General features: G+C 34.6%; 1 pseudogene; it reads right to left on the minus strand.

Annotated features, from left to right (window-relative positions):
- On the minus strand, positions 1-27,536 carry LOC123241714 (annotated as a pseudogene).

Consider the following 27,536-nt stretch of genomic DNA (forward strand, 5'->3'; position numbering starts at 1 on the left):
TCAAGGGCTTCGGGGCAGACTGGCCTGGGGCTCCTTGGGGGAGGGTGCAACAGGCTTGGGGGCACTTTCGTTAGCTTTTCCTTTAAACATCATGACTTGCTTGAGGACCGCTGAACATTTTCCAAGCATCATATTCACAAAGTCCTGGTAGGAAATGGCATCACTGTCCCCATCTGTCACCTCAGGGATTATCTTCTTCATCGCCAGATGGGTCTCTGGGACCCCCAATTTCTCCATCATCGGTTTCAGGGACATTAAGTCAATTTTTCCTTATTATTCAGGTCAAATTCCATATACTTCTTGAAGACTCAATCATTTCTTCTAGGTTTTCTTCACCTTTTACTTCTGGTAACAGAGACATTCCCTAGTAATTTCCTCTAGTCTCCTACCCTGCAGGGCTTTCAGCAAGCCAAATGCTTTCCCTCCTTGGAATCTCTCATTCAGGGCAACAGATGTGCCGAAATCTATCTTTCTGGTTCTCTGGTGTGAAAGCTCCAAAGGAGAGTCAGTGGAGTGGGTGGTGGATTCCTGTGGCCAGAGGCGGCAGTGGATTGAGGCAGCAGAAGGGCGGAGGGACCCGCAGCATAAAGGTCACACACAACCCTTTCCGCCTCTGTCCCCGCTCCCAAGGCAGCCCAGCCCAGCCAGATAATATTCTTTCCTGTTTCTGCTCCTACCTGCCTGATTGCCTCTCGATATTCTTTGCTAGACCCTCATTTGGACGTGCCTACTAACTGTCAAGGTCCCCCAAGGCTTTGTCCTGGACCGTTTCTCCTCTTCTCTCCATTTTATTTCCCTTGGTGGTATTATCGGATTTCATAATTTCAACAATCATCTCTATGAAGTTGATGCTCAGATCTACTCATCTAGCCCTGTTCTCTCTTCTTTCATTCTTCTAATGGCCTATTAGTAATCTCAAACTATGAGTCCTGTAGACATCTTAAATTCAACGTGTCCAAAACTGTACTCATCTTTAATTCAAATCCTCCCCTTTTCCTAACGCCTCCTTTACTATCAAGGATACCACCATCATCCTAGACAACCAAGCTCACTAGGTAGGTGTCCTTATCAACTTTTCACACGCTCTCCCTCCTCCATATTTAATCAGTTATTAAGTCCTGCCAATTCTACCTTCTTAACATCTCTTGTATATACTATTATCTTTTCTCTTAATGTTGCATTCAAAAGAATATCTTTTCCTTATGACTGGACTCTAGTATTAGCATGCAATTGGCCTCTATGCCTCATTTCTCTCCTTGCAACACTCCATCTTCTATTCAGTGGTCAAACTGATATTCCTGAAACATAGGTCTGACTATATCACCCCCTACTTCCCTTCCCCATTCAGTAAACTCTGCTAGATCCATGCTACCTCTAGGATCAAATATAAAATTACTTTTGGCATTTAAAACCTTCAAAACAGGTTACTTTTTCTTTTTCAGTCTTCTAACACCTTACTCTCCTCCAAATACTATGTGGTCTAGTGACACTGGCTTTACTGTTACTCACACATCTCTTGACTCTAAGTGCTTTCACTGGTTAAATATTATAATTGGAACTCTCTTTCTCCCCATCTCTACCTTTTAGTTTTTCATAAATTCCTTCAAGTCTTAGCTAAAATCCTCTTTTCTGCAAGGAGCTTTCACAGATCCCTCTTAATAGTAATCCTTTTTGCTCATTATTACAACTTATTCCACATTTACAGTTATTTGCATGTTCTCTCTTATTAGACTGTGAACTCTTTGAAAACAGGGACTTTTTTTGCCTTTCTTTATATCTTTAGTATTTAGCAAAGTGCCTGGCACATAATATCTGATTAATAATTACTAGCTGTCTAAAAAACTCATTGTTTGCCTCACTTGCATTAATTGAATTATATTCTAGATCAAAGGGAGATGACAATCCAGAAGTCTTCTGTATTGGTGAGACCAGATCTGGGGTATTATATCTAGAACATATGGATATGATATTTTAAGGGAAACCTTGAGAGATAAAGACTAAAGGAAGGCAGTTGGACCAGGGCAGAGGCATAAAAACATGTCACCTTAAGAATAGCTGAAAGTCTCTGAGGTGATTAACCTAGAAGGGAAAAGAGAAGAAAAGAGAAGAAGAATTAGGGAGAGACATGATAGTTGTTTCCAGATACCTGATAATAAGGGAGATTCATTAAGTCAATTCAACAAGTATTTATCAGTTATCTACAGTCTTTATAGATCCTAAAAATGAGGGGGAAAAGATAGATTTCAGCTTAATGAAAAGAAAAAAATAACCATTGTGATATTTAGAGCTTTTCTAAAGGGGAATGAGTTGGTAGAGAGCTGGGAGAGAGAGGTGTTTAAGCAAGGTCTAAGAGACAGGCAGACCCCTGCAGAAGCTTTCTCTCAATCAAATTAGGGAAGGGAAGGGCCTTGGAGAACCCTTCTAAATCTAGAATTCTATGATTTAAATTTTTAGTGGGAATTTTGAAACTTCTATTGCAATATTATCTCCAAGGAATGAAATACAATGATTTATCTCAGACCAGTGCATCATCTCTGTGACCATCTTTGTATTTATATATGGATAACTTTATGTAACTATGCTCTCCCCTCATTGGCCATGATTGTATTCCTTAAATGACAAAATAATAAAATACTATTTTTATTCATATTCCTGTTAGAGATTTGATATCTTTAACCTAGTTGTACAACCTCTCCCTGTTGAAATGATATGAAAATATATTATTGTGCAATAATAATATATGATAATAATAGAATAATGATAATTTTACTGACTAAAAACTCAACCCCTACCAAAATAAAGCTACTCATGAATTTCTCTATTTTGATTTTTGTACTGAGAGAGAAACTTTTAAATCAAGTATATATAATGCCAAATATAGACCATTTTGCTTTAGGACTCTTTCTGAGTCTTTGCATTTTTATGCGAATGAATATGCATGCTTAAAATAAAATAAAACCCACCTGCTCTTGCCATATTATATCTTGATCATAGGATCTTTATGTATCACAGATTTAAATTGAATTCACACAACAAAAAATGTTTAAGCTACCTTGAGTTATCAAAAAAAACAACACCAAAAAACACTATGAAAGTGTTTTATGAATTTCTTATTTGAGACTTAGGAAGAATGAGAGATGTTTAGATTGGTGAAAATAAAACCTTTGAGGACAGAATATGTGTATTTAAGCATCTGAGATCATTTGTTCAAGTTTGCTTTACTACAAGTTCAGAGCTCTGCTTATTCAGTCTCCCATAGTGAAATCAAACTGCTATAAAATTAATCTATTCCAAGTTATATGTGCCCATATCTTAACCTAAAGCAGCTTATTTCTTATATCCCTGTGTAGGATACAGAATGTCCATTATAATCTTACTTTGCCATCTGAAAGAGACACCATAGGACAGACTGCCCTGGGTTTCCAAAGGCTATTTCAGAGGAAGTAAACTCTAGAAGGTCCTAAAAGATTGAGAATATCTCAAGTATTAGTGAAATGTTTGACTATATTCCTGTCTTGTGAGAGCTAAGTCAGAGGCAAGGTTGGGGTTTGGCAACAGTGACTTTACCCAAATATTTCCTATGCCATAAAAAGAGTGAAAATATTCCTTGGTGAAGGGTAATCAGTCTTGAGGTATTAGAGTATAAAGAAGGTAAAATCATTCATTTTTAACATGGAGAAATTTAAAACACAGCTCAGGCATTATCTTTTGCATGAAGCCTTTCCTGATATTAAATAACTAGTGCCCTCCCTCTAAAACTATCTTGTACTTAACTATATATGTGTATTTTGTATCTACTAGCTTTATATTTATGCTGTATATATATATGCACATATATATATATATACATATATATAATATGCAGTTTTCTCCCCTTCATTAGAATTTAAAATTCCTTTCAGACAATGATTATGTCACTCTTGGAATTTGAGTCTTCTGAATTTTCTATTCCCAGCATCTAACATAGTGATTGACATATAATAGGCACTAAATCCTTGTGGATTAATTGAATGATGTTTGCTCCCTGCTTAGGGAATTTGAGACAATGCATGTGGCTATGAATGTATAGCAGAAATGAAAATACTAAAACATTCTGTTGGATATAACACATTAGACAAAATCAAGTTTGAATTTCAGTAAAGATAACCTCCTTCTCTTTCCCCCACCATATGTCCTTCAAGGACTTCTTTAGGCACCAGTGTTTACCTTTTATGTTTTTGTTTTATTTTCTTGTAATTCAAATTTTCATTTTTATTGGGAACTTACATTCATCAAAATTTAACATTCCATGATTCAAAAAGTAGGAAATTATTTAAGAAATTGTCAACTTCTTTTATGTACATTAAAAAAAGAACTATAACCTATGCATATACTCACACATGTTTATCAGTTTAATGAGGTATCTACAAATTATTCTAATTGCATTCCACTCTACACTTCTTTTCTCACTTCTATACAATAAAAAGATTCTCTTGATGTCCTTTAAAAATGTCAGTCACCATCCATAATCTTCATCCTCCATCCATCTCATAGCAAATATATATTGTCAAGCAAAACAAATTGACATAATGACCTGGAATTGAAGTTGAATATAGCATTCATAAGTTCAGTCACTTTCTCACTTTCCAGCTTCTGTCTCTTATGGGCATTCCCCAGACCCTTAATCTCAGTTCATGCAGGTTTTCTTATCTAGTAATTAAAGAGATGTCCATGTTTTTTACTCTCCTTTTGAATAATAGTAGGTAAATATATAGTTAGTTATTTTAAACAGATTCTACTTTTATTAGTTCAATCATTTTTTTTTGCTTTATTTAGTTTCAGAATTTCTATTTTGGTTTATATTTGTTGCTTTATAGTTTTTGTTCAATTCATTAATCTGTTTTTTATGACTTTATTAATAAAGCATTCAAAGAGATACACTTTCTCCCAAGGATTAATTTGAATATATCAAAAAAATTTTGGTAGATTTCTTTATTGTTTTTATTTGTTTTCATGACATTATTATTTTTATTTGTTTTTAATCCATCACTTTTTTAGGATTAAATTCATCTCCAATTTTAATCCTTTCTTCTATTGTTTTATTGCATAGCATTTTATTACCAATAAAGAATGTGTTTAATTTTCTGAGTTTTTATGCACTAATACATGATTATTTTTTTATAAAGGTCCTATTAACAGTGAAAAATATGAATATTACTTTTAGTTCAGTGAACACCAGAACTCTATATTTTATGCAATTTATGTAATATTGTTTAGGTTTTTAATTATTTTTAATTAATTTTTTGTTGGATTTATCCAGTTCAGAAAGGTTTAAGTTGATGTCCCCAAACAAAACAGCAAAGCATTCAATCTCTCCTAGCAGTTGAATTAACTTTTTAAGTATTCAATAGCTGTCATTTGGTACATGTATTTAAAATAATGACATTAATTCCTTACCTACAATTCCTTAAAACAAATGTAGTATATCTGTTTTTATAATTTCCTTGTTGATATCATGATCACTGGTTGTATTTCTGTGAGTTCATCTGAATTCAAATGGATTTTGCTCAAAACTCTTATTAACTGTATAAATTTTTATATTTTAAGGATGTTTCTTGTAAAGCTTCTGCTTTCTACTGTATTCTTTTTTCCTTTAAGTTCATTCTATCTATATAGATAAAAGTTTCCTTAAATTCTATCTTTTAAAAAATTTTCCCTCTTTCTCTCCTATGTTATTCTTTTCAAAGGTGAAGATTGTGAAAGAGATAAGTGCTTAACTAGAGTATTATATAATTGAGGCAATGTATTTCTTGACTACTCCTCTCTTCTTTTTTCTTTTACCCATACTTCAATCATAGATTCTTGCATTTTATTTTTAGTTCACATTCACCTTTCAAAGGAGTTTATTTTGCTTATATCTCATCTCTCTTTCATTTGACCCACTCCTTTAATCTGTTTTCAACACTTTCTGTTCCTATCTATTTCCCTATTGAATTTAATATATATCAACTAAATTATTTTTGTTTCAATGCTTTAATATGTTGCCTTTTGTAATACTATATTCCAAGATCCCATATATTTTATAATGGCAACCACTGGATTTTGTGAGTTTTAACTGATTAGTTATACTTAAACTCTATTTCTAACTGCTTGCAGTATTGTTTCTTTTGGCAAGAAAGATCTATATTTAGGTTGCAATATTTCTTAGGGTTTTCATTTCGGACCTTTTCATAAATGACCAGTAGAATTTTTCTATTTATATTTTGAACCCTAGTTTTAATAAATATGGTTGATTTTTATTAATAATTAATGATAGTAATGATAATAATGATAACAATTAATGATAATAATGATAATATCAATATAGATAAAAGGTAATGATAATCTTAAACTATGATTTTTTGGGGAGGGTCATTATTATGAGATAGTTCACATTTCTAAAATTATCATCCTTTGTCTTGTTTTCCAGATCATATATTTCTGATAGAAGATAACTATATTTTTCTGATAGTTGTAGAATTTCTTGTTGTCTCAGGGAGTTATTGATTTGTTCTATTGTTTTTTATTCTTCCTCCTTTTATTAAAATAAAAGTTTATTTTTTCCAGATCACATCAATACAAATCTTTAGTCTTTATTTTCTGATATTTTTTAATCCGGGTACTCTTTCTCTCCCTGCCAACCCTCCTCTCTCTACAAGAAGCTAGGGAATAATATATAGGTTGTACATATATTATCACCTAATACATATTTCCATGTTTGTAATTTTGTTAAAACTCTTATGTTTTTCAGGGAAACTTTTACTCAGATAACATTTATCATCTTCTGTTTATTCTTATTCCTATTCTTTCTTCTAGAGTAGGAGTGTCAAACTCAATTAGAAATGGATCACTGAACGTTCGTGTCAAATAATAAATCACAAATTGACCATATCTATCTGCTATTGTATTTTTATTTGTTTTGTTAAACATTTATCAGTTACATTTTAATCTAGTTTGATGTGCATTCAGAAATTTTGTGTGATGCAAGTTTGACATCTCTGTGGCAAAGTATGGATTCTTAATCTAGAATCTGTAGAGTTTTTCTTTTAGTATTGTGAAAACTGTATTCCAGCATAATTGGTTTGTTTGTAATCCAGTAGATGTCAAAAATAAATTTGAAGAAAGATTAATATGCTTAATCCCATTGCCAAAGAGGTAAGTAAAAAGGTCAACATCTGCTCTAGAGTTTTCACTTCATTGACATTATATTTATAATATTTTCCAAAGAATTCTTGTCCTTTTGATAAAATCTTATTTAATCAGAGGCTCTACTTCTATTTGTTTTGGGGTTGTCATCTTCTTTGTTTGTCTTGGGTATTATTGTATCCATAAAATTTCTTTATCATTGGCATCTTCTTTTATTGAATGTCTGACTCCTTAGTTACTAAAATGGAATATTCTTTCAGGGATTTAGAGGTCCAGTTCTACATAATATATTATATATAAAATATACATATGTTTGTATACACACATGTGCATTGTACATAGGATATATAAATGTGAATATAGTGTGTATATTTATTGCATATATCTATATATATATATTTAACTTTCTATCACAGGCTTTAATTTTCAATGGTAATTCTGTTCATTGCTGGAGGATTTCATGCCCTCTTACATCTTACAATTAAATAACATTGCAAATTTTTGGATTCAGAGTGCCAGTGAAAACTTTCAGGACCCAAAGATTGTTGCATGTCCTACCTGCCCCCATCTTATCTTTGATGGTTCCTATCTTCAATTCAATTTCAATGTGCTGGCTTCAAGTATCTGATCATGGTAAAGATTAATTGTTGGCATGTTTTAGTACTCCTGCTTCCTAATGCACAGAACTTTGGTTTTGGCTGACTTTATAGCATATCTTGTCTAAGCTGGGAGCCTTCTGAGCATTGGACTTATCGTCTTTTCTGGATGTGTCCTTTCCTTAGTGTCCACAAATTTGTGGATATCCTGTTGTGCAGTTCTGGGCTGAATTAAATCATTGGTTTCCCTTTGCATTTCCTGATCATAATTCAACCTGTTACTCTATTTGTATCATTGCTAGAGTTTTTTGTGGGAGCTAGGCTTTTCTGGTTCCTTCAAAATTCACCACATTTAGCAAGAGTGTCATTTAAAAATTTGATGATAATGCCAACAATGTCTTTAAATCAGACGATTGATTAGCATGTTAAAAAATCCTGGGCCAAATATAATAGTTGAAGTAGTAAACTATAGACCACATACCTCATTGACATGGAGCCAATTCTAAATTCAACTATTTACATTATCATCCAGTCTACAGTTCTCCTACTTCTCCAAAAATATATTGTGAGATAATGACTCATAAGATATGGTAACATTGGGGTAAATTCTACAACATCCCACACTAATTTAACAAAATAGTAATTCAATCAAAAATAAAGTTAGCCTGGCATGAATTGTTCTTGATGGAGCCATCCTGGATTTTTGTGAACAGTTTTCCTTCTATTTGTGTAAAACCTTTCTTAATGATACATTTTAGGATTTTTTCCAGAATGAAAGTCAAATTACTCACCTATACTTGGAGACTGTTTTCTTTCCTTTTTGAAAATTGGGATAACAATTGCACTTCTCCATTCCAGTGGTACCTCTTTTATGTTCCATGGATGTTCTAGTATTACTGAGACTTATCAATCACACCTTGCAGATTTTTCCATACCTGAGGATGTGGATTCAGTACCTGAAGATAAAGAAAGAATGGACAAAGAAACAAAGGGAAGAAATTCTAAAAATTTTCTATTTACTATTGAAATAGTCCAGAGAAGAAGGGATGGGAACCTCAATAATAGTGGTTAATAGTAGGAATAGAAATGAGATATTTGTAACGGAGCAAGAATCAGTATGTCTTAATAACTGATTAGATACACAATAGTAACAAACCATATACTGTTTGATAAATCTCAAGATCCAATCTTTGGGGACAAAAACTTATTATTTGATTTAAAAAAACACTAAGAAAACTGGAAAACAGTATGTTAGCGACTGGGTCTAGATCAACATCTCAGACTATATCAAGATGAAATCAAAATGGATACATAATTTACATAAAAATGTTGAAACCATAAGCAGATTATGGGAGCATGGAATAGCTTACCTGTTAGATCTACGAAAAAGGGAAGACTTTTAGGACCAAATAAGATGTAAAGAGTATTATAGGATGTCAGATAGATAATTTTTTATTATATTAAATTAAAAATATTTTGCCCAAAGAAAACCAATAAAATCAAAATTAAAAGGAAAGTAGAAAGCTGGGGGAAAAATTTTACAGCAAGTATTTCTGATAAAGGTCTCACCTCTCAAATATGTAGAGAACTACATCAGATTTATAAGACTACAAGTCATTTTCTGGGTGATAAATGACCAAAGGATATGAATGGGCATTTTTCAGATGAAGAAATCAAAACTGTCTCCATTTATATTAAAACTATTCTAAGTCACTCTTGATTATAGAAATTAAAATAAATTTGATGTACTACCTCACACCTATCAGGTTAGCTGATATAATAGAAAAATAAAGTAATAAATGTTGGATGGGATGTGGAAAAATTGGGACACTAATGTACTGTTAGTGAGTTGCAAACAGATTTAATTATTCTGATGGACAATTTAGAATTATGCCCAAAAGCCTTTAAAATTATACTACACCTTTTTGATCCAGCAGTACGACTATTAAATCTGTATCTAAAGAGAACAAGTAAAAGGGATAAGGACATATTTGTATGAAAATATTTATAGCTGCTCTTTTCGTGGTAAGCAAGAATTAGCAATAGAGGGGGGATTTCCATCAACTGGAGAATAGATGAACAAGTTTTGGATTATGGAATACTATTGTGCTATAAGAAATGACAAGGAGAATAGTTTCAGAAAAAATACTGGGACGGCATATTAACTGATACAAAATGAAATAAAAAGAACTAGGAAGATTTTATGTACAAAAACAGCAATATAATGTGGAAAAGAACTGTCAATGATGTAGCTATCTCAACAATACAGTGATGATCCAAGACAATCCAAGGACACAAGATGAAAAATGTCATCTGTTTACAGAGAAAGAACTGATGGAATCTGAATGCAGATTGACAAATACTAGTTTTGAGTTATCCTCCACAAAATGACTAATATGGAAAAATATTTTACATGAATGCACGTACAAAATCTATTTCAGATTGCTTGCTATAACAGGGAGATATGTGAGGAGGGAGAAGCAAATTTGGAGTTCAAACTTAAAAAATATTTAAAATTATTTTACATGTATTTGAGGGGAAATAAAATATTATTTAAAAATAACTAATTAGATGTTAGAGTGAAGAGAAAAAATGAATCAAAAATAAAAATTAATAGGATTTTGAACATGGAAGACTAGGTGAATGGTAATGCTATTAGCAAAAAAAAAAAAGTTAGAAATTTGGATTTGTTTTGACTCAGTAATATCACTACTAGGTCTGTATCCCAAAGAGATTAAAGATAAGAGAAAATAACCTACTTATGCAAAAATATTTATAGCAGCTATGTTTGTGGTGGCAAAGAATTGGAAGGTAAAAATATGTCCATCAATTGAAGAATGTCTGGATAAGTTGTGATGTAATTGTAATGAAGTACTGTTGAATCATAAGAAATGACATACAAAATGATAACAAAAAACAAATCCTGAAAATACTTATATGAACTCATGCAAAGTGAAGTGAGTAGAATCTTGAGAATATTATATATAGTAACAATAATAGTGTACAATGATCAATTGTTAAGGATTTAACAATTATCAGCAAAGGAAGGATCCTGTAAAATTCCAAGTCACTCATAATTAAAAAAAAAAAGTCTATCCACTTCCATAGAAGAAATTGATAGTCTGAATGCCGATTGAAACATACCATTCTTTTCTATGAATTTTTCTCTAGTGTATGTAATATGAGTTTTGTTTCCCAACATGACAACATAATATATATACATATATGTGTGTGTATACATTTTTTACATGATAACACATGTACAACCTATATTATATTACCTTGTCTTCTTGGGTAGGGGTAAGGCAGGGGAAGGAGTGAGAAAGCATGGATTGAAAATGTCAAAAACAATCTTTAAAAATTATATCAAAGTGTAAATCTAGGAAGAAAAATAATTTTTCCCTTTTTAAATTTAGAATATTTTCCCATGGTTACATGATTCATGATCCTCTCCCCCGTGTCTTTCCTCCCCACTACAAAATCCAACAATTAGTTCCACTGGGCTATACATGTGTCATTGTTCAAAACCTATTTCCATGTTATTCATATCTGCAGTAGTGCAATCCTTTAACATCAAAATACCAATCATATCCCTATCACATTATATTATTGATCACCTATTTTTCTAATGCATTTCTATTTCCACAGTTCTTTCTCTGGATGTGGACAGCATTCTTTCTCACAAGTTCCTCTGAATTGTCCTGGGTCATTGCATTGCTGCTAGTAGAAAAGTTCTTTACATTTGAATGTGTGTACAATGTTCTCCTAGTTCTGCTCCTTTCACTCTGCATCAGTTCCTGGAGGTCATTGCAGTTCACATGGAATTCCTCCAGTTCATTATTCCTTTTAGCACCATAGTATTCCATCACCATCAGATACCATAATTTGTTCATCCATTCCCCAATTGATGGGCACCCCCTCATTTTCCAATTTTTTCCTACCACAAAGAGCTTGGCTTTAAATACTTTTGTACAGGATTTTTTTTCCTTATTATCTCTTTGGGGTACAAACCCAGCAGTGGTGTGGCTGGGTCAAAGGATAGGCATTCTTTTAATATCCTTTGTGCATAGTTCAAAATTGCCCTCCACAATGTTTGGACAATTCACAACTCTACCAGCAGTGTATTAGTGTCTCAATTTTGCCACATCCCCTCCAACATTTATCACCTTCCTTTGCTGCCATATTGGCCATTCTGCTAGGTGTAAGGTGGTACCTCAAAGTTGTTTTAATTTGCATTTCTCTGATCAGGAGGAATTTAGAACACCTTTTCATGTGCTTATTGATAGTTTTAATTTCATCTTGTGAAAACTGCCTATTCATGTCCCTTGACCATTTATCAATTGGGGAATGACTTGAACTTTTGTAAATTTGACTTTGTTCCTTATATATTTGGGAAATTAAACCTTTGTCAGAGAGTTTTGTTAAAAATATTCTCCCAGTTTGTTGCTTTCCTTGTAATTTTGGTTGCATTGGTTTTGTTTGTACAAAACCTTTTTATTTTGATATAATGAAAGTCATTCATTTTACATTTTGCAATATTCTCTATCTCTTGCTTGGTCTTAAATTCTTTGCTTTCCCACAGATTTGACAGGTATACTATTCTATGTTCACCTAATTTATTTATGATTTCAGTCTTTATATTTAAGTCATATACTCATTTCTTATTTATCTTGGTATAGGGTATAAGATGTTAATTTAAACCTAATTTTTCCCATACTATTAGGAAAAATATTTTTTAAAGAGATACATTTTCAGGAGGCTAATCATATGATGATGATGATTTTCTACATTATACACACATACATTTCTATGGCAACCTATGCACCAAATGAAAATATAATATGACTCTTAATCTTGTGATATTTATATTTGGGAATCATCGGTGTGGAGGTGACAGAATCATGGGGATAAATGAGATTACCAAAAGTCAGAAAAGAGAAAGAGAAAAGAGGTCACCTGGGAGAAAGACATCAGAATGCACCTTTCCCTTCAAAGGTATTAGGGTAACAGGGGAGAGTGTTTAGGAAGTGTATTTAGTTCTTAATCGTTTAATAAGCATTTATTAAATACTTAGATTATTTTAAGGTTTGAACTAGGCCTGGTGACAAAATAAAAAGCTGGCTGTGTGATCAAAGAATTTACCTTCTAACTTTTCTTCCATACTTTGCACTGCATGTAATGATGAAAACCTTGAATATTCAATTTTGTCTAGTATGATTGGTCAGTGGCTGGGTTTACTTGTGCATTTAATTTTTAGAGGAAGGGTTATTGACAACCACTGGATGATCTGACACCCATGTAGAGCTTATAGACCAGCAAGAAGGGATGTGGTACACATAACAATGAGTAAAGCCATAATAAAGATGAAATAAACAGTGCAGAAAAGAATATAATTAGGAAAAAAGTCTTCAAAACCTCTTTGTAAGACTAAAGGATCATCTCCTTTCCAATTGGGGCAAAAATTATTTTACTCTGTATTTTGGTGTCCCTTTCAGGACAGAATAGCATTTGATATCATTTGGAAATCTACTTCTTACCCCTTGGAACTTTTAGACACTATATTTAACATAAAATGCTATTTGAATTTTTTATTTTTATTTTTATTTTTATTTTCCTCCTCTACTAGATAGGATGGAGAAAATTAGGATCCAGGGACTCTTGCTCTTGTTCTGGCCAGAAAGCTCCTCAACTATATTTCCCAGGCTACTATCTTTGGAATAGTCCTTCAAAATCAATATTCATGGATAGGCTTACCACTCTTTTGAATTCTAATCTCACATCTTCAACTCTTATCTTTTTTCAGGATGTCTAGAGAATAACCCACTATCACCTCAAACAAAACATGAACATTCTTCTTTCTGATGTTGCTATCAGATCTGGGATCGGTCTACTCTCAGTTCTCTGGTCTATGTTCTGTGTTCAGCTTTCTCTGGACATCTTTAACAGAATCCTAACACTTCTTTATCCCCTTTATAGGAAATGCTTGACTCATTTCTTATAATCTGCCCCACTTGAAGTACCCCTCAATTCACAAACTTAATCATTTACCTCAATGAGATTTGAATGAGTGGGTTAAAAGTACATAATAAATGGTAACTTCCCACATTCAGAATCGCAGATGGTAATTTGTGTACCTATCTGAGACATAATTAAAATTCTTCTCCCTAACTGTCTCATGGTTTAACTTCATCAAGGTGTCTAGGGTCTCCTGATCAGTCTTTTCTACTAATAATGGTAGCAATGAATCATGTAGCATTTAATTTTGTGCAAAGTCATTTATATATCTTATCTGTTTGATCTTTGCAATAACCATTTGATTTAAGTTCCAGAGATATTCTCATTCCCATTTTACAGATGAAAAAACTAAGGCTGGGATATATAATGTGATTCCCTAAGAGTCACACAGCTAGAAAGTATCTGAGGTTCAATCTAAACCAAATTCTTCCTAAATGGAAGTCAAGAAAGCTATTTACTCTGCCTAGAATTATAAGAACTTAGAACATAGAAAGCTGACATTTCATCATTTCACCCCAAACACATGGAAAATGATACTTAGAATGGCAATTGGAGAAATTTATCCAATCAGAATAATGGCAAGAATATTGCAGAGCTGGTATTATTAAACTGTTTTTGCATAATGAATACATTTGCCAGTCTGGTGAAATCTAAGGAGGGAATTCTCAGAATAATGTTTTAAGAGTATAACAAAATATATAGGATTGCAAAGGAATTAAATTGGATTGAAATATTAAAAAAACCAAGTTTACAGAATCCAGATTAAGAACTCCTGAGTTCTAGAAGAATGTGTGAAGGGGCAAATAAAAGGGGGAAAGAGAAAAAAGACCTGTTAATGATCATAATTTCTAGCAACTGTCTCCTCTTACCACTGTGATCACTGCAGATGATGTCATGTAATCTGCATGAGAAATGACTGGATTATAGCCAAGACATAATTTTCCTATAGTCTACCAATAAACACTGAATAAACAAATACATTTGTCATAACCTTTGAAGAGTTGGTTATCATCAGCTACTTGTCTCAAGTTCATTCTTTTATTCTATCTTCCCTTCTTTCTGTTTCCCTTCTCTCCCACATTCTTGTGCCTCCCTCTTCTTCCTCTTTCCCTATTTTCAATCATCTCCTTTCCTCTTCTTTTAATTTACCTCTTCCTATGTTCCTACCCTTTTTCTTTCCCCTCTTCTTCCTTTTTCTTCTCCTTTGCTTTTCCTCCCCCTCATCCCAGTTTTCTGTCTCACTTCCTCTTCTTTTTCCTGCTTATCTCTCTTTTTCCTTTTTTCCATTTTCTCTTTCTCCTTTTTCCTTTCCCTTTCCTCTTCCCCTTACCCCAACTTTTTCTTGCCTTTTTATTCATTCTTTCTCCTTATATCTCTCCCCTTCATTCCTTCTGCCAATTCCAAGCAGAGAGTTTGCAGCAAGAGTGAGATATGCTTGAGAATTGTTGCTTCCTTAATAAGCAGGGGTTATATTTCCCAGCTCAGTTCCTACTCTAATTTATGCCCCCAAAGTCATCCTAGAACTATAATCCCAACAATCCAGAAATGCTTCATTACAATCCTTATTAAAAAAAAAACAAAAAACAAACTTTCGTTTCCGGGTTAAGATGGCGGCAGAGTAAGAAGCAGCTCTTAACCTTTCCTGACCAAAACACACAAAACTCCTCAAGGGGACATAAAAAAAAAGTCCAGACGAATGGAGGAACCCCACAACAGGGCACAGTGTGGAAGGTACGTGGAATCAAGGCATTTCCATGCTATAAAGGGGTGAAACAGCTCTCACTAAATTGCGGGCTTAACAACCACCCCACCTCCACCCCCTCCACACACAACACCTATAGCGCCGAAGCCAGCTAAAAAGAAATAGAGCAAGTTTGGGGCACCCATCAAGTCATTGGCAGCTCCAGGGCCTGTTCCTGAGAGCAGAAAGATTTAGAACCCCAAAAAGCTAACGAACGCACACAAAATCTGAGCGCGGGAGCAGGACGCCGAGAGCGGACGCAGGGCACAGAATGCGGGCTCAGAGCCCAGACCCGAGCGGAGACGTGGGTGGAGGCAGATACAGCCACGAGCTAAAGCTCTGAAACCCTGAGTGGGGAACCAGTGCAGACGGGTATACAACTGTGGAAGCAGCGCCCTGAGACTTGTAAAGAAACCTCCGGCAGAGGATCAAGCAAGGGGGTCCACCAGGGGGCTTGACTGCGGACAGACCCTGAGTGCGAGGATAAACCTGAGAAGCTGCTGGGCTAACGATGGCTACCCAGTCTCAGGAAGTTCAGAAGAGAAAGATTAACAACAAGAAAAAGAAGTCTTTAACACTCGACAACTTTTACACAGAGAAAATCCAGACAACCGAGCAAACAGAGGAGGAGAAAAATCAAACATCCAGACCCTCCTCAAATAAGGAAAACTCCTCACAAGCTATGGAAGAGTTCAAAACTGAGATTTTGAGGAAAATGGAAGAGATCTGGCAGGAAAATAACTGTTTAAAAGGTAGAATCTTGCAATTGGAAAGTGAGGCTCAGAAACCAAATGAACTGATAAGCGAATTGAACACCAGAAATGACCAGATTGTAAAGGAATACCAGAAGATTATGGCCGAAAACCAGAAGATTATGGCCGAAAACCAGAAGATTATAGCCGAAAATCAAAAGATCATAGCCGAAAACCAAAAGATGATAGCCGAAAATCAATCCATAAAGGCCAGAATTGAGCAAGTAGAAGCTAATGATCTCTCAAGACAACAAGAACAAATAAAACAAAGTCAAAAGACTGAAAAAATAGAAGGAAACATGAAATATCTCACTGAGAGAGTGACAGACCAAGAAAACTGGTCTAGAAGAGATAATTTGAGAATAATTGGTCTTCCAGAAAAACCAGAAATTAATAGAAACCTGGACTCCATACTAACAGAAATAATTCAGCAAAATTGCCCTGAAGTCCTACAACAATAGGGCAATATAGACATTGAAAGGATTCATAGAACACCTGCGACATTTGATAAAGAAAAGAAAATACCCAGAAATATAATTGCCAAATTCAAGAGTTTCCAAGCAAAAGAAAAAATCTTACAAGAAGCCAGAAAGAAATTCAAATATCAAAGAGCACCAATCAGGATCACACAGGATCTGGCAGCCTCCACGCTAAAAGATTGCAAGGCTTGGAATACGATATTCAGAAAGGCAAGAGAGCTGGGCCTGCAACCACGGATCAACTACCCATCAAAATTGACTACATATTTCCAGGGGAAAGTTTGGGCATTCAACAAAATCGAAGAATTCCAGGTATTTGCACAGAAAAGACCAGGGCTAAATGGAAAGTTTGATATCCAACCACAAAAATCGAGAGAAACATGAAAAGGTAAATAAGATACAGAGTGGAAAGAAAGAAAACTAATAATTTTTAAATTTGCCTTTTGAAGGGCCTCAGTGAGATCTAATTATCTGTATTCCTATGTAGAGAAATGTTATGTATAATTCTCTGTAGTGAACTCTATTCACTATTATAATATTCACTATTATAGTAATCAGAAGAATAATTCACAGGGTGAGGGTGGAACACTAAATAATCTAAGATGACATGGGGGATGGGAAAGAGGGGGTGAATAGTAGGGGACACCAAGAGAAACTTGAGTGAATAAGAAAATAGGATATTCTATTACACACAAAGAGGGCATGGGAGGGAGAGGGGACAAATACTATAATAAGAAGGAGAGGAAGAGAGCATTAAGAGGTAATAATCAAACCTTACTCTTAGTGTAATCAACCCAGAGAGGGAAGAGTAGCTATACTATCCATTGGGAAATAAAACTCTTATCTAACCCTTCTGAGAAAGTTAGAAGGGATAAACCAAGGGGAGCAGGGGAGTGGGGAGGTCAAAAAAAGGGAGGGGAGAAGAGGGAGTGAATTCATAAGGCCTTTAAAAACAAAAAGAGGGGGAAAAATAAGGGAGGGGGTAGAAAGGGAAGTTAATCAAGGGAGGGGATAAGGGATAGCGGCTCAATAGCAAACCACTGCTTTAAAAGGAAAAAGTATAAGGAAAAAGGGGGTAGGAAGAGGGAAGGATTCGAAAATGTCAGCAAATGCACAACTGAAGATAATAACTCTGAATGTGAATGGGATGAACTCACTCATAAAACAGAAGCAAATAGCAGAGTGGATTAGAAACCAAAATCCCACCATATGTTGTCTACAAGAAACACATATGAGGCGGGTAGACATACACAAGTTTAAGGTTCAGGGCTTGAGCAAAATCTTTTGGGCGTCAAATGAGAAAAAGAAGGCAGGAGTGGCTATTATGATTTCTGACAAAGCCAAAGTAAAAATAGATATGATTAAAAAAGACAGGGAAGGTCATTACATCCTGATTAAAGTCAGTATTGACAATGAGGAAATAACACTGCTCAATATGCATGCACCAAGTGGCATAGCACCCAAATTCATAAAGGAGAAAATGGCAGAGCTCAAGAAGGAAATAGATAGTAAAACCATACTAGTGGGAGATCTAAATATTCCTCTGTCAGATCTAGATAAATCAAACTGAAAAATAAATAAGAAAGAGGTAAGAGAGGTGAATGAAGTCCTAGAAAAATTAGATTTAGTTGATATGTGGAGAAAAATAAATAGGGACAAAAAGGAATACACCTTCTTTTCAGCTGCACATAGCACATTCACAAAGATTGACCATGTTATAGGGCATAGAATCATAGCAAACAAATGCAAAAGAGCAGAAATAATAAATGTAACCTTCTCAGATCATAATGCAATAAAAATAATAATTAGTAAGGACACCTGGACAGGAAAATCAAAAACTAATTGGAAATTAAATAATATGATTCTTCAAAACCAATTAGTCAAAGAAGGAATCATAGAAACAATCAACAATTTCATTGAAGAAAATGACAATGATGAGACATCCTACCAAAATCTGTGGGATGCGGCCAAGGCAGTACTCAGGGGGAAATTTATATCCTTGAGTGCATATCTTAACAAATTAAGGAGGGCAGAGATTAACGAATTGGGCATGCAACTCAAAAAATTAGAAAGCGAGCAAATAAAAAACCCCCAGATGAAAACTAAATTAGAAATATTAAAACCAAGGGAGAAATTAATAAAATCAAAATTAAAAGAACTATTGAATTAATAAATAAGACTAGAAGCTGGTACTTTGAAAAAACAGATAAAATAGACAAAGTACTGGTCAATCTAATGAAAAAAAAGTAAAGAAGAAAACCAAATTGATAGTATCAAAGAGGAAAAGGGAGACCTCACCTATAATGAAGGGGAAATTAAGGCAAAGATTAAAAACTATTTTGCCCAATTATATGGCAAAAATATAACAATTTAGGAGATATAGATGAATATCTATAAAAATATAAACTGCCTAGATTAACAGCAGAAGAAATAGAATACCTAAATAATCCCATATCAGAAAAAAGAAATTGAACAAGCAATCAAAGAACTCCCTAAGAAAAAATCGCCAGGGCCTGATGGATTCACAAGTGAATTCTATCAGACATTCAAAGAGCAACTAATCCCAATACTATACAAATTATTTAATATGATGAGCAAAGAAGGAGTCCTACCAAATTCCTTTTATGACACAAATATGGTACTGATTGCAAAGCCAGGGAAATCAAAAACAGAGAAAGAAAACTACAGACCAATCTCCCTAATGAACATAGAAGCAAAAATCTTAAATAGAATACTAGTAAAGAGACTCCAGCAAGTAATTAAGAAGATCATCCACCATGATCAGGGGGGATTTATACCAGGAATGCAAGGTTGGTTCAACATTAGGAAAACCATCCAAATTATAGGCCATATCAACAGCCTAACAAACAAAAATCACATGATCATCTCAATAGATGCTGAAAGAGCCTTTGACAAAATACAGCATCCATTCCTATTGAAAACACTGAAAAGGATAGGAATAGAAGGACCTTTCCTAAAAATAATAAACAGTATATACCTGAAATCATCAACAAACATCATATGCAATGGGGATAAATTAGAAGCCTTCCCAATAAGATCAGGAGTAAAACAAGGATGCCCATTATCACCTCTATTATTCAACATAGTACTAGGAACACTAGCAGTTGCAATTAGAGAAGAAAAAGAAATTGAAGGTATCAAAATAGGCAAGGAGGAGACTAAGCTATCCCTCTTTGCAGATGATATGATGGTCTACTTAAAAAATCCTAGAGAATCAACTAAGAAGCTTGTAGAAATAATCAAAAATTTTAGCAAAGTGGCAGGATACAAAATAAATGCACATAAATCATCAGCATTTCTATACATTTCCAACACACTAAAGCAGCAAGAAGTAGAAAGAGAAACATCATTCAAAATCACCCTAGACAATATAAAATACTTAGGAATCTACCCACCAAAACAAACACAGCAATTATATGAAAACAACTACAAAACACTTTCCAAACAAATAAAACTGGATCTAAACAATTGGAAAGCCATTGATTGCTCATGGGTAGGACGAGCTAATATAATAAAAATGAACATCCTACCCAAATTAATTTACCTATTTAGCGCCATACCTATCAAGCTACCAAAAAACTTCTTTACTGAATTAGAAAAAACTATAACAAATTTCATTTGGAATAACAAAAGATCAAGAATATCAAGGGAAATAATGAAAGAAAATGTGAAGGAAGGGGGCCTAGCAGTACCAGATATCAAACTGTACTATAAAGCAGCAATCATCAAAACAACATGGTTCTGGCTAAGAGATAGAGAGGAGGATCAATGGAATAGACTTGAGGGTAATGACATCAGCAAGACAGTGTATTATAAACCCAAAGAGCTCACATTTTGGGACATGAATCCAATATTTGACAAAAACTGCTGGGAAATTTGGAAAACAATATGGGAGAGATTAGGTTTAGATCAACATCTCACACCCTACACCAAGATAAATTCAGAATGGGTGAACAATTTGAATATAAAGAGGGAAACTATAAACAAGTTCAGTGAACACAGAATAGTTTACTTGTCAGATCTTTGGGAAAGGAAAGACTTTGAAACCAAGCAAGAGTTAGAGAAAATTACAAAATGTAAATTAAATGGTTTTTATTATATTAAACTAAAAAGTTTTTGTACAAACAAAAACAATGTAGTCAAAATCAGAAGGGAAACAACAAATTGGGAAAAAATCTTTATAACGAAAAACTCTGACAGGGGTCTAATTACTCAAATGTACAAGGAGTTAAAGCAATTGTATAAAAAATCAAGCCATTCCCCAATTGATAAATGGGCAAGAGGCATGAATAGGCAATTTTCAGGTAAAGAAATCAAAAGTATCAATAAGCACATGAGAAAGTGTTCCAAGTCTGTAATAATTAGAGAAATGCAAATCAAAACAACTCTGAGGTATCACCTCACACCTAGCAGATTGGCTAAAATGAAAGAAGGGGAGAGTAATGAATGCTGGAGGGCATGTGGCAAAATTGGGACATTAATGCATTGCTGGTGGAGTTGTGAACTGATCCAGCCATTCTGGCTGGCAATTTGGAATCATACTCAAAGGGCTATAAAAGAATGCCTGCCCTTTGATCCAGCATACCATTGCTGGGTTTGTACCCCAAAGAGATCATAGATAAACAGACTTGTATGAAAATATTTATAGCTGCGCTTTTTGTGGTGGCAACAAACTGGAAAAGGAGGGTATATCCTTCAATTGGGGAATGGCTGAACAAACTGTGGTATATGCTGGTGATGGAATACTATTGTGCTAAAAGGAATAAGAAACTGGAGGAGTTCCAGGCGAACTGGAGAGACCTCCAGGAACTGATGCAGAGCGAAAGGAGCAGAACTGGGAGAACTCTGTACACAGAGACTGATATACTGTGGTAAAATTGAATGTAATGGACCTCTGTAGCAGCAGCAATACAATGACCCAGGACAATTCTGAGGGATTTATGGTAAAGAACGCTGCCCACATTCAGAGGAAGGGCTGCAGGAGAGGAAACATAAGAAAAACAACTGCTTGAACGCATGGGTCGGGGTGGACATGATTGAGGGTGTGGACTCGAAACTACCACACCAATGCAACCACCAACAATTTGGAAATTGGTCTTGATCAAGGACACATGACAAAACTAGTGGAAATGTGCATCGGCCATGGGTGGGGGAAATGCGGGAGGCGAAGGGGAAAGGAGGAGCATGAATCATGTAACCATGTTAAAAATGAATATTAATAAATGTTTGAAAAAAAAACTTTACCTTTTGCCTTAGAATCAATACTATGTATTATTTTGAAGGTAGAAGAGCAATAAGGGCTAGGCAATGGAGGTGTAGTGACTTGTCTGGGGTCACATAGCTAGGAAGTGTCCTGAGGCCAAATTTGAACCTAGGACTTCCCATCTCTAGGCCTGGCTCTCAATCCACTGAGCCACCCAGCTGCCCCTTAGATTTTCTTTCTATTAATTTTGAAATAAAAATGTATCTCAAGAAACTACCTATGTAAATAATTTAAAATGATTGTAATAGCATTTTTCTAGTGATAAATTTTATAAATATAATCATAAGATGATATAGTTTTATAATGTAATTTTCAACTTGTCCTTTAATCTGACTTGATATTAAAAAAAAAAACTAAACTAAAATCTTAAGGTTGGAAAAAAAACTGCTGCAGTCTTTTTCCTATTTCCACATTTCTCTTTCTTTCTCTCTATTGCTGTCTCTGTTTCTCTCTGTCTCTCTCTGCCTTTGTGTCTGTCTTTCTGTCTCTGTCTCTCTCTGTCTCTGTCTTTCCCTTCATTTAAATAAATATTTTATGACATTTAAATTTTAGGTTGATATTTCAAAGCAATTTAAGATTATACTGCACATGCATATGACATCACTGTTTATTGGTGAATAGACCGCTATCTTCCCTTTGGGTGTCTTACAATTTTTAGTTGACTGATTGTACTACAGTTACTGAATTACAGTCTATTGGAATGGCAACCACATGATATAAATGGAGAAATACAAGCTGGACAATGAATAGCGCTAACATGTCTTAGTTTTGTGAAAGAACTCATGATATTATAGCCATTGTCATTAACCAAAAGTCCATCTAGGCAATTATATCTAAATTACTGACATAAATATATGACATCTGTGGTCCACAAGGATTCTGGGATTACGTGAATAAGTACAATTCTATAACTCTAATCTTCAAAAGGTTTAGTTTCTCTTTAGTTCAATCCACTCCAGAGTAGTATTTACATATGCTTATATTTCCCCAAGAGTGAGTTACAAGGACCCCCAATCCTTCACAACTACTCAATATACTCTATGAGTTTGTTTATTAATAATAGTTAATAGCTCTTAAACATGAACAGAGTCCTTAACAAATATTATATCATCTGCAATAACACTTTAAGTACAAGACTGCTTTTATTTCACCTGCCACCAGAAATGCATTGGAAAGGACTCAATAACACCATGAATAAATATAGGAAAATTGGAAAATTAAGAGTTCAAATAGTTAAGACTCATCAGCAAGTCCTCAGAAGGTAAATACTTAGAAAAATGATCAACAAATTCTTCCAATTCAATATGGACGAGCAACATCAGAGCAATTTATAGCAATATTAGTGAAATCTGGCAAGGCCCAGATTTCTTGTTCCTTTATGACATGGTATCAGAAGATAATTTCATTGCAAGTTTTGATTATTTCAATCTTTGTTTTTATAAGTATAGATCCTGACAAATAGCAAATACTTAATTAAACCATCTGTATAACAGTCCATAGAGCAATAAATATAAGAGCAGTATCAAGAAATGAGTATTTTATCTGAATGACTTCAAGCTCAATCCTATAAAAATGATTTGAAGAAGCAACAGTTATGATGATGATCATAATGACTTGATCAAATAATTTTGATTCAATTCAATATGTAGACAGGTATTTATTAGTAATTCTTTCAAAGCAAAAAAGAGATACAGTCAGGAATATTCTAGTAAATGATGTTTAAACATTGGCTCTCTGAAATGTATTAATATAAATACACATATATACAAGTGTTTATAAATTGTAAAATTTTTATAATTTTAATTTATTAAATATTTTTGTATGTGCACAAAGAGGTATAAACCTGTGCACACTCTTCGATCCTGTAATACCATTACTGGGTCTATATCCCAAAACAGTAATATAAAAGGGGAAAGGACCTACTTGTACAAAAATATTTAAAGAAGCTTTTTTATAGTGCTAAAGAATTGGAAATTAATGGGATGTCCGCCTTTTGGGGAATGGCTTAACAAATTGTGGTACATGTTGGTGATAGAATACTATTGTGGTATAAGAAATGATGAGCAAAATTATTTCAGAAAAAGCTGGAATGATCTGCTTGAACTGATGCAGAGTGAAATAAGCAGACTGGGAAGAACACTGTATACAGTAACAGAAATATTTTACAATGACCAACTGTCAGCAATGTGATGATCTGGGACAATCCTAGAAGTCTTATGATGAGGAATGCTATCTACCTCCTGAGAAAGATTGTTGGAGTTGGATGGATGCAGATCAAAGCATCCTATCATTCACAGCAGGGTATTTATGGTTTTATTTTATTTTTTTGGTTTTGCATGAGTATACTCTTACAACAGTGAATAATATGGAAGTATGTTTTGCATGATAACAAAAGTAATATTAAAATGTTTATATCTTGTCAATTGCCTTGGGAATGTATTTAGGCATCAAAAATTATTTAAATGTTAAGTAATTTCCCTGAATCACACAATCATAAGTCATAGAATTGCAGAGCTAGAAGAAAACTAAGATATAATTTACTCAATCCTACTTGCTTCCTTTTAAATATGAAGAAACCAAAATCTGGGGAGATTTCAGTGACTACTCAAGAGCACAATTACTGGCAAAGCTAGAATGGGAATCCAACTCTTAAGTCTCGGTTCAGAGTTCTTTCTAGTACTCCCTCCCATATGTAATGAATTCTATAATGTCAGTGAAAAAATTTAAAATATGTATGTGCAAGTCACATGAGAGGCAACATTAAGGATATAAGGCTAGTCTTAGAGTCAAGAGGAAAAGGACCTGGTTTCATGTCCTACCTTTAACATACAAGGCATATCACCATAAGGAAGTTATTCAACTTCTAGATGCCTGAGGCAAATATCTAAACTTAAAGATTGTTGTGAGGAGGATTACTTAGTTATTACTTAGGAGACCTAACAGGAAGGGCTTGAGAATTCCAAATGGAATGGGGAAGCAGGAAGTGTGCCTGGCTCTCTCTGAGATGGACTCCATGGTAGTTGGGACAAACTGTAACTGACCCTGGGAGACCTCAGAGGAAGTGGAGTTTGTACCCTGATTCCCTGGGATCTTGGAGAGTGGTGAAGGAGGAGAAAAGGAGAAGACAGCAATCCAGCAAGTCAACACTGAGTAGGGAAGTGGCCAGTGATCTGGTGGACAGCTTGCAGACATCTCTCCCTACCTGGTTAATTTGGATCATCAGATGTTGGCTCCTGGCATCCTGAAAACATCTCTGGAACAGTTGTGAGACCCCAAATTCAAGCCCTCTTCCTCAGGTTCTTAGCCAAGCTGTCAAAACCTGGCAGTAACTAGGTTGGCTAAGGATCTTACCCCTTTTGACTCCAGTCCTGGGTAGTTAGTCATAGCTTCACCTAACCCCCTTTCTAATCCCCTTATATTATAATTAAACTGTTTCCCTGTGTGTTTTTAGTACTTTAAAGTCCTCATTGTGTGTATATAATAAACTGAAGCTATTCCAGGCTGGGTAGGGCAGGGTGACAGTTAGTCAGGCTTAACTGCCATTTCTGTCAACGGCCATTCCCCTTATAGTTAAACCTGGTTCCATGGCTTGTAAAGTCTTACCCGTTGTTCCTTCCTGTCTCCTATCCACCCCACTGAGCCCACATTTTATATTTAGGTTAACACCTTTGGTTTTCCCCATAATGAGATTTTATAAAATTTGGGAATCTGAATTTCTATATTGAGAGTTCCTAATTATCAAATACCAGATCTTATTGCTTTATCCTTAAAAAATGTGGAGTGCAAAGTGTGAAGGCTTGGGTCTATAATGGTCTAATAACACATAGTTCTTGCTTTTGAGGAGTTTATAACCTAATGGCAAAAGTGTGCTGAAACCAGATCTAATGGATAACAGTTGCTGATAGTTAAACTATTGGTACACACATTTATATCTGAAAAATAAGCATATTCCACAAATTAAGGGTTTATTCTTTTATTGATGTCTAGACTTGAGAAAGTGTTGGAGAAAATGGAAGTAATGTCAATTAAACTTAATATATACATATATACATATATATATATATATAAATTCCCCCACACAGATAGTTGTTTTTACATTTAAAGCACCCTACTATATATGNTATATTGAGAGTTCCTAATTATCAAATACCAGATCTTATTGCTTTATCCTTAAAAAATGTGGAGTGCAAAGTGTGAAGGCTTGGGTCTATAATGGTCTAATAACACATAGTTCTTGCTTTTGAGGAGTTTATAACCTAATGGCAAAAGTGTGCTGAAACCAGATCTAATGGATAACAGTTGCTGATAGTTAAACTATTGGTACACACATTTATATCTGAAAAATAAGCATATTCCACAAATTAAGGGTTTATTCTTTTATTGATGTCTAGACTTGAGAAAGTGTTGGAGAAAATGGAAGTAATGTCAATTAAACTTAATATATACATATATATATATATATATATATATATATATAAATTCCCCCACACAGATAGTTGTTTTTACATTTAAAGCACCCTAATATATATATATATATATATATGTCAAATAAATGAATATTATATTACAGAAAAATGTGATTTAGTCCAAAAAGAATTCCAAAAAATTTGGCCCAAGGAAACATGAATAAGTTTCAGTAGTATAGGTCAGGGAGGATATGGGGGGAAAGATGAGACTAGAGCTGGGCCCTGATGAAGAGAAAGAATGATTTCTCTATCAACAGAGAAATAGAGGGAGTATGCTCTAGGCATAGAGGATAACCACAATATTTTATGATGCCCTATACATAATAAATGATACAATTCTCAAGAATTTGACATCTCTAATACATTTTCTGTTCAGAAAGCCTAAAAGGCCAGTAAAAAGCAGAAACCATTACTTTGTGAGGACAGAAACCATGACATCATTACATTAGCCTTCCCTTTGGCAGGGGTGTATCCATTGTTACTTCTAAAGAGTCATCCTCATCTTCCTCATCATCATCTTCACTGTCCTCCTCTTCCACATCCTCCTCATCTTCTTCCTCCTCAGAGGCTTGTTTAGACAGAACTTATTCCACCTTGGAGGCTTGTGGGGGTAGGGACACTTAAATTCTTCATCATCCTCATCTTCACTGTCTTCTTCAGACTCTGTCCTTTTTCTTGGCATTCTTTCCATTTTATGCCCCTTGGAGGCAGGGCATGACTGCTTGCTTTAGCTCCTTCCTTGCTTGGTGTGAGGACAGCTTTGGCTGGGGTGGCCACTTTCTTGGGCTGGGGTCACAGCAGCCTTCTTACAGGGAGTCACAACTGCTTTCTTGGTAGGTGTGGAGGCAACAACAGCTTTTTTGGCTTGTGTATCTGCAACCTTCTTGCCCTTCTTCTGAGGGACCACGACCTCTTCTCCACTGTTTTCTTCTTCCTCGTTTGACATGTCTTCATCCTCACTGTCTTCTACTTCCTTGGGGAAGGGGGCCATCTTCTTCAGCTCGCCTTGATTTTTAGCAGTCTTCCCAAGTTTCGCCAT

This window comes from Gracilinanus agilis, chromosome 3 (genome assembly GCF_016433145.1).
Source record: "Gracilinanus agilis isolate LMUSP501 chromosome 3, AgileGrace, whole genome shotgun sequence".
NCBI lineage: Eukaryota > Metazoa > Chordata > Mammalia > Didelphimorphia > Didelphidae > Gracilinanus > Gracilinanus agilis.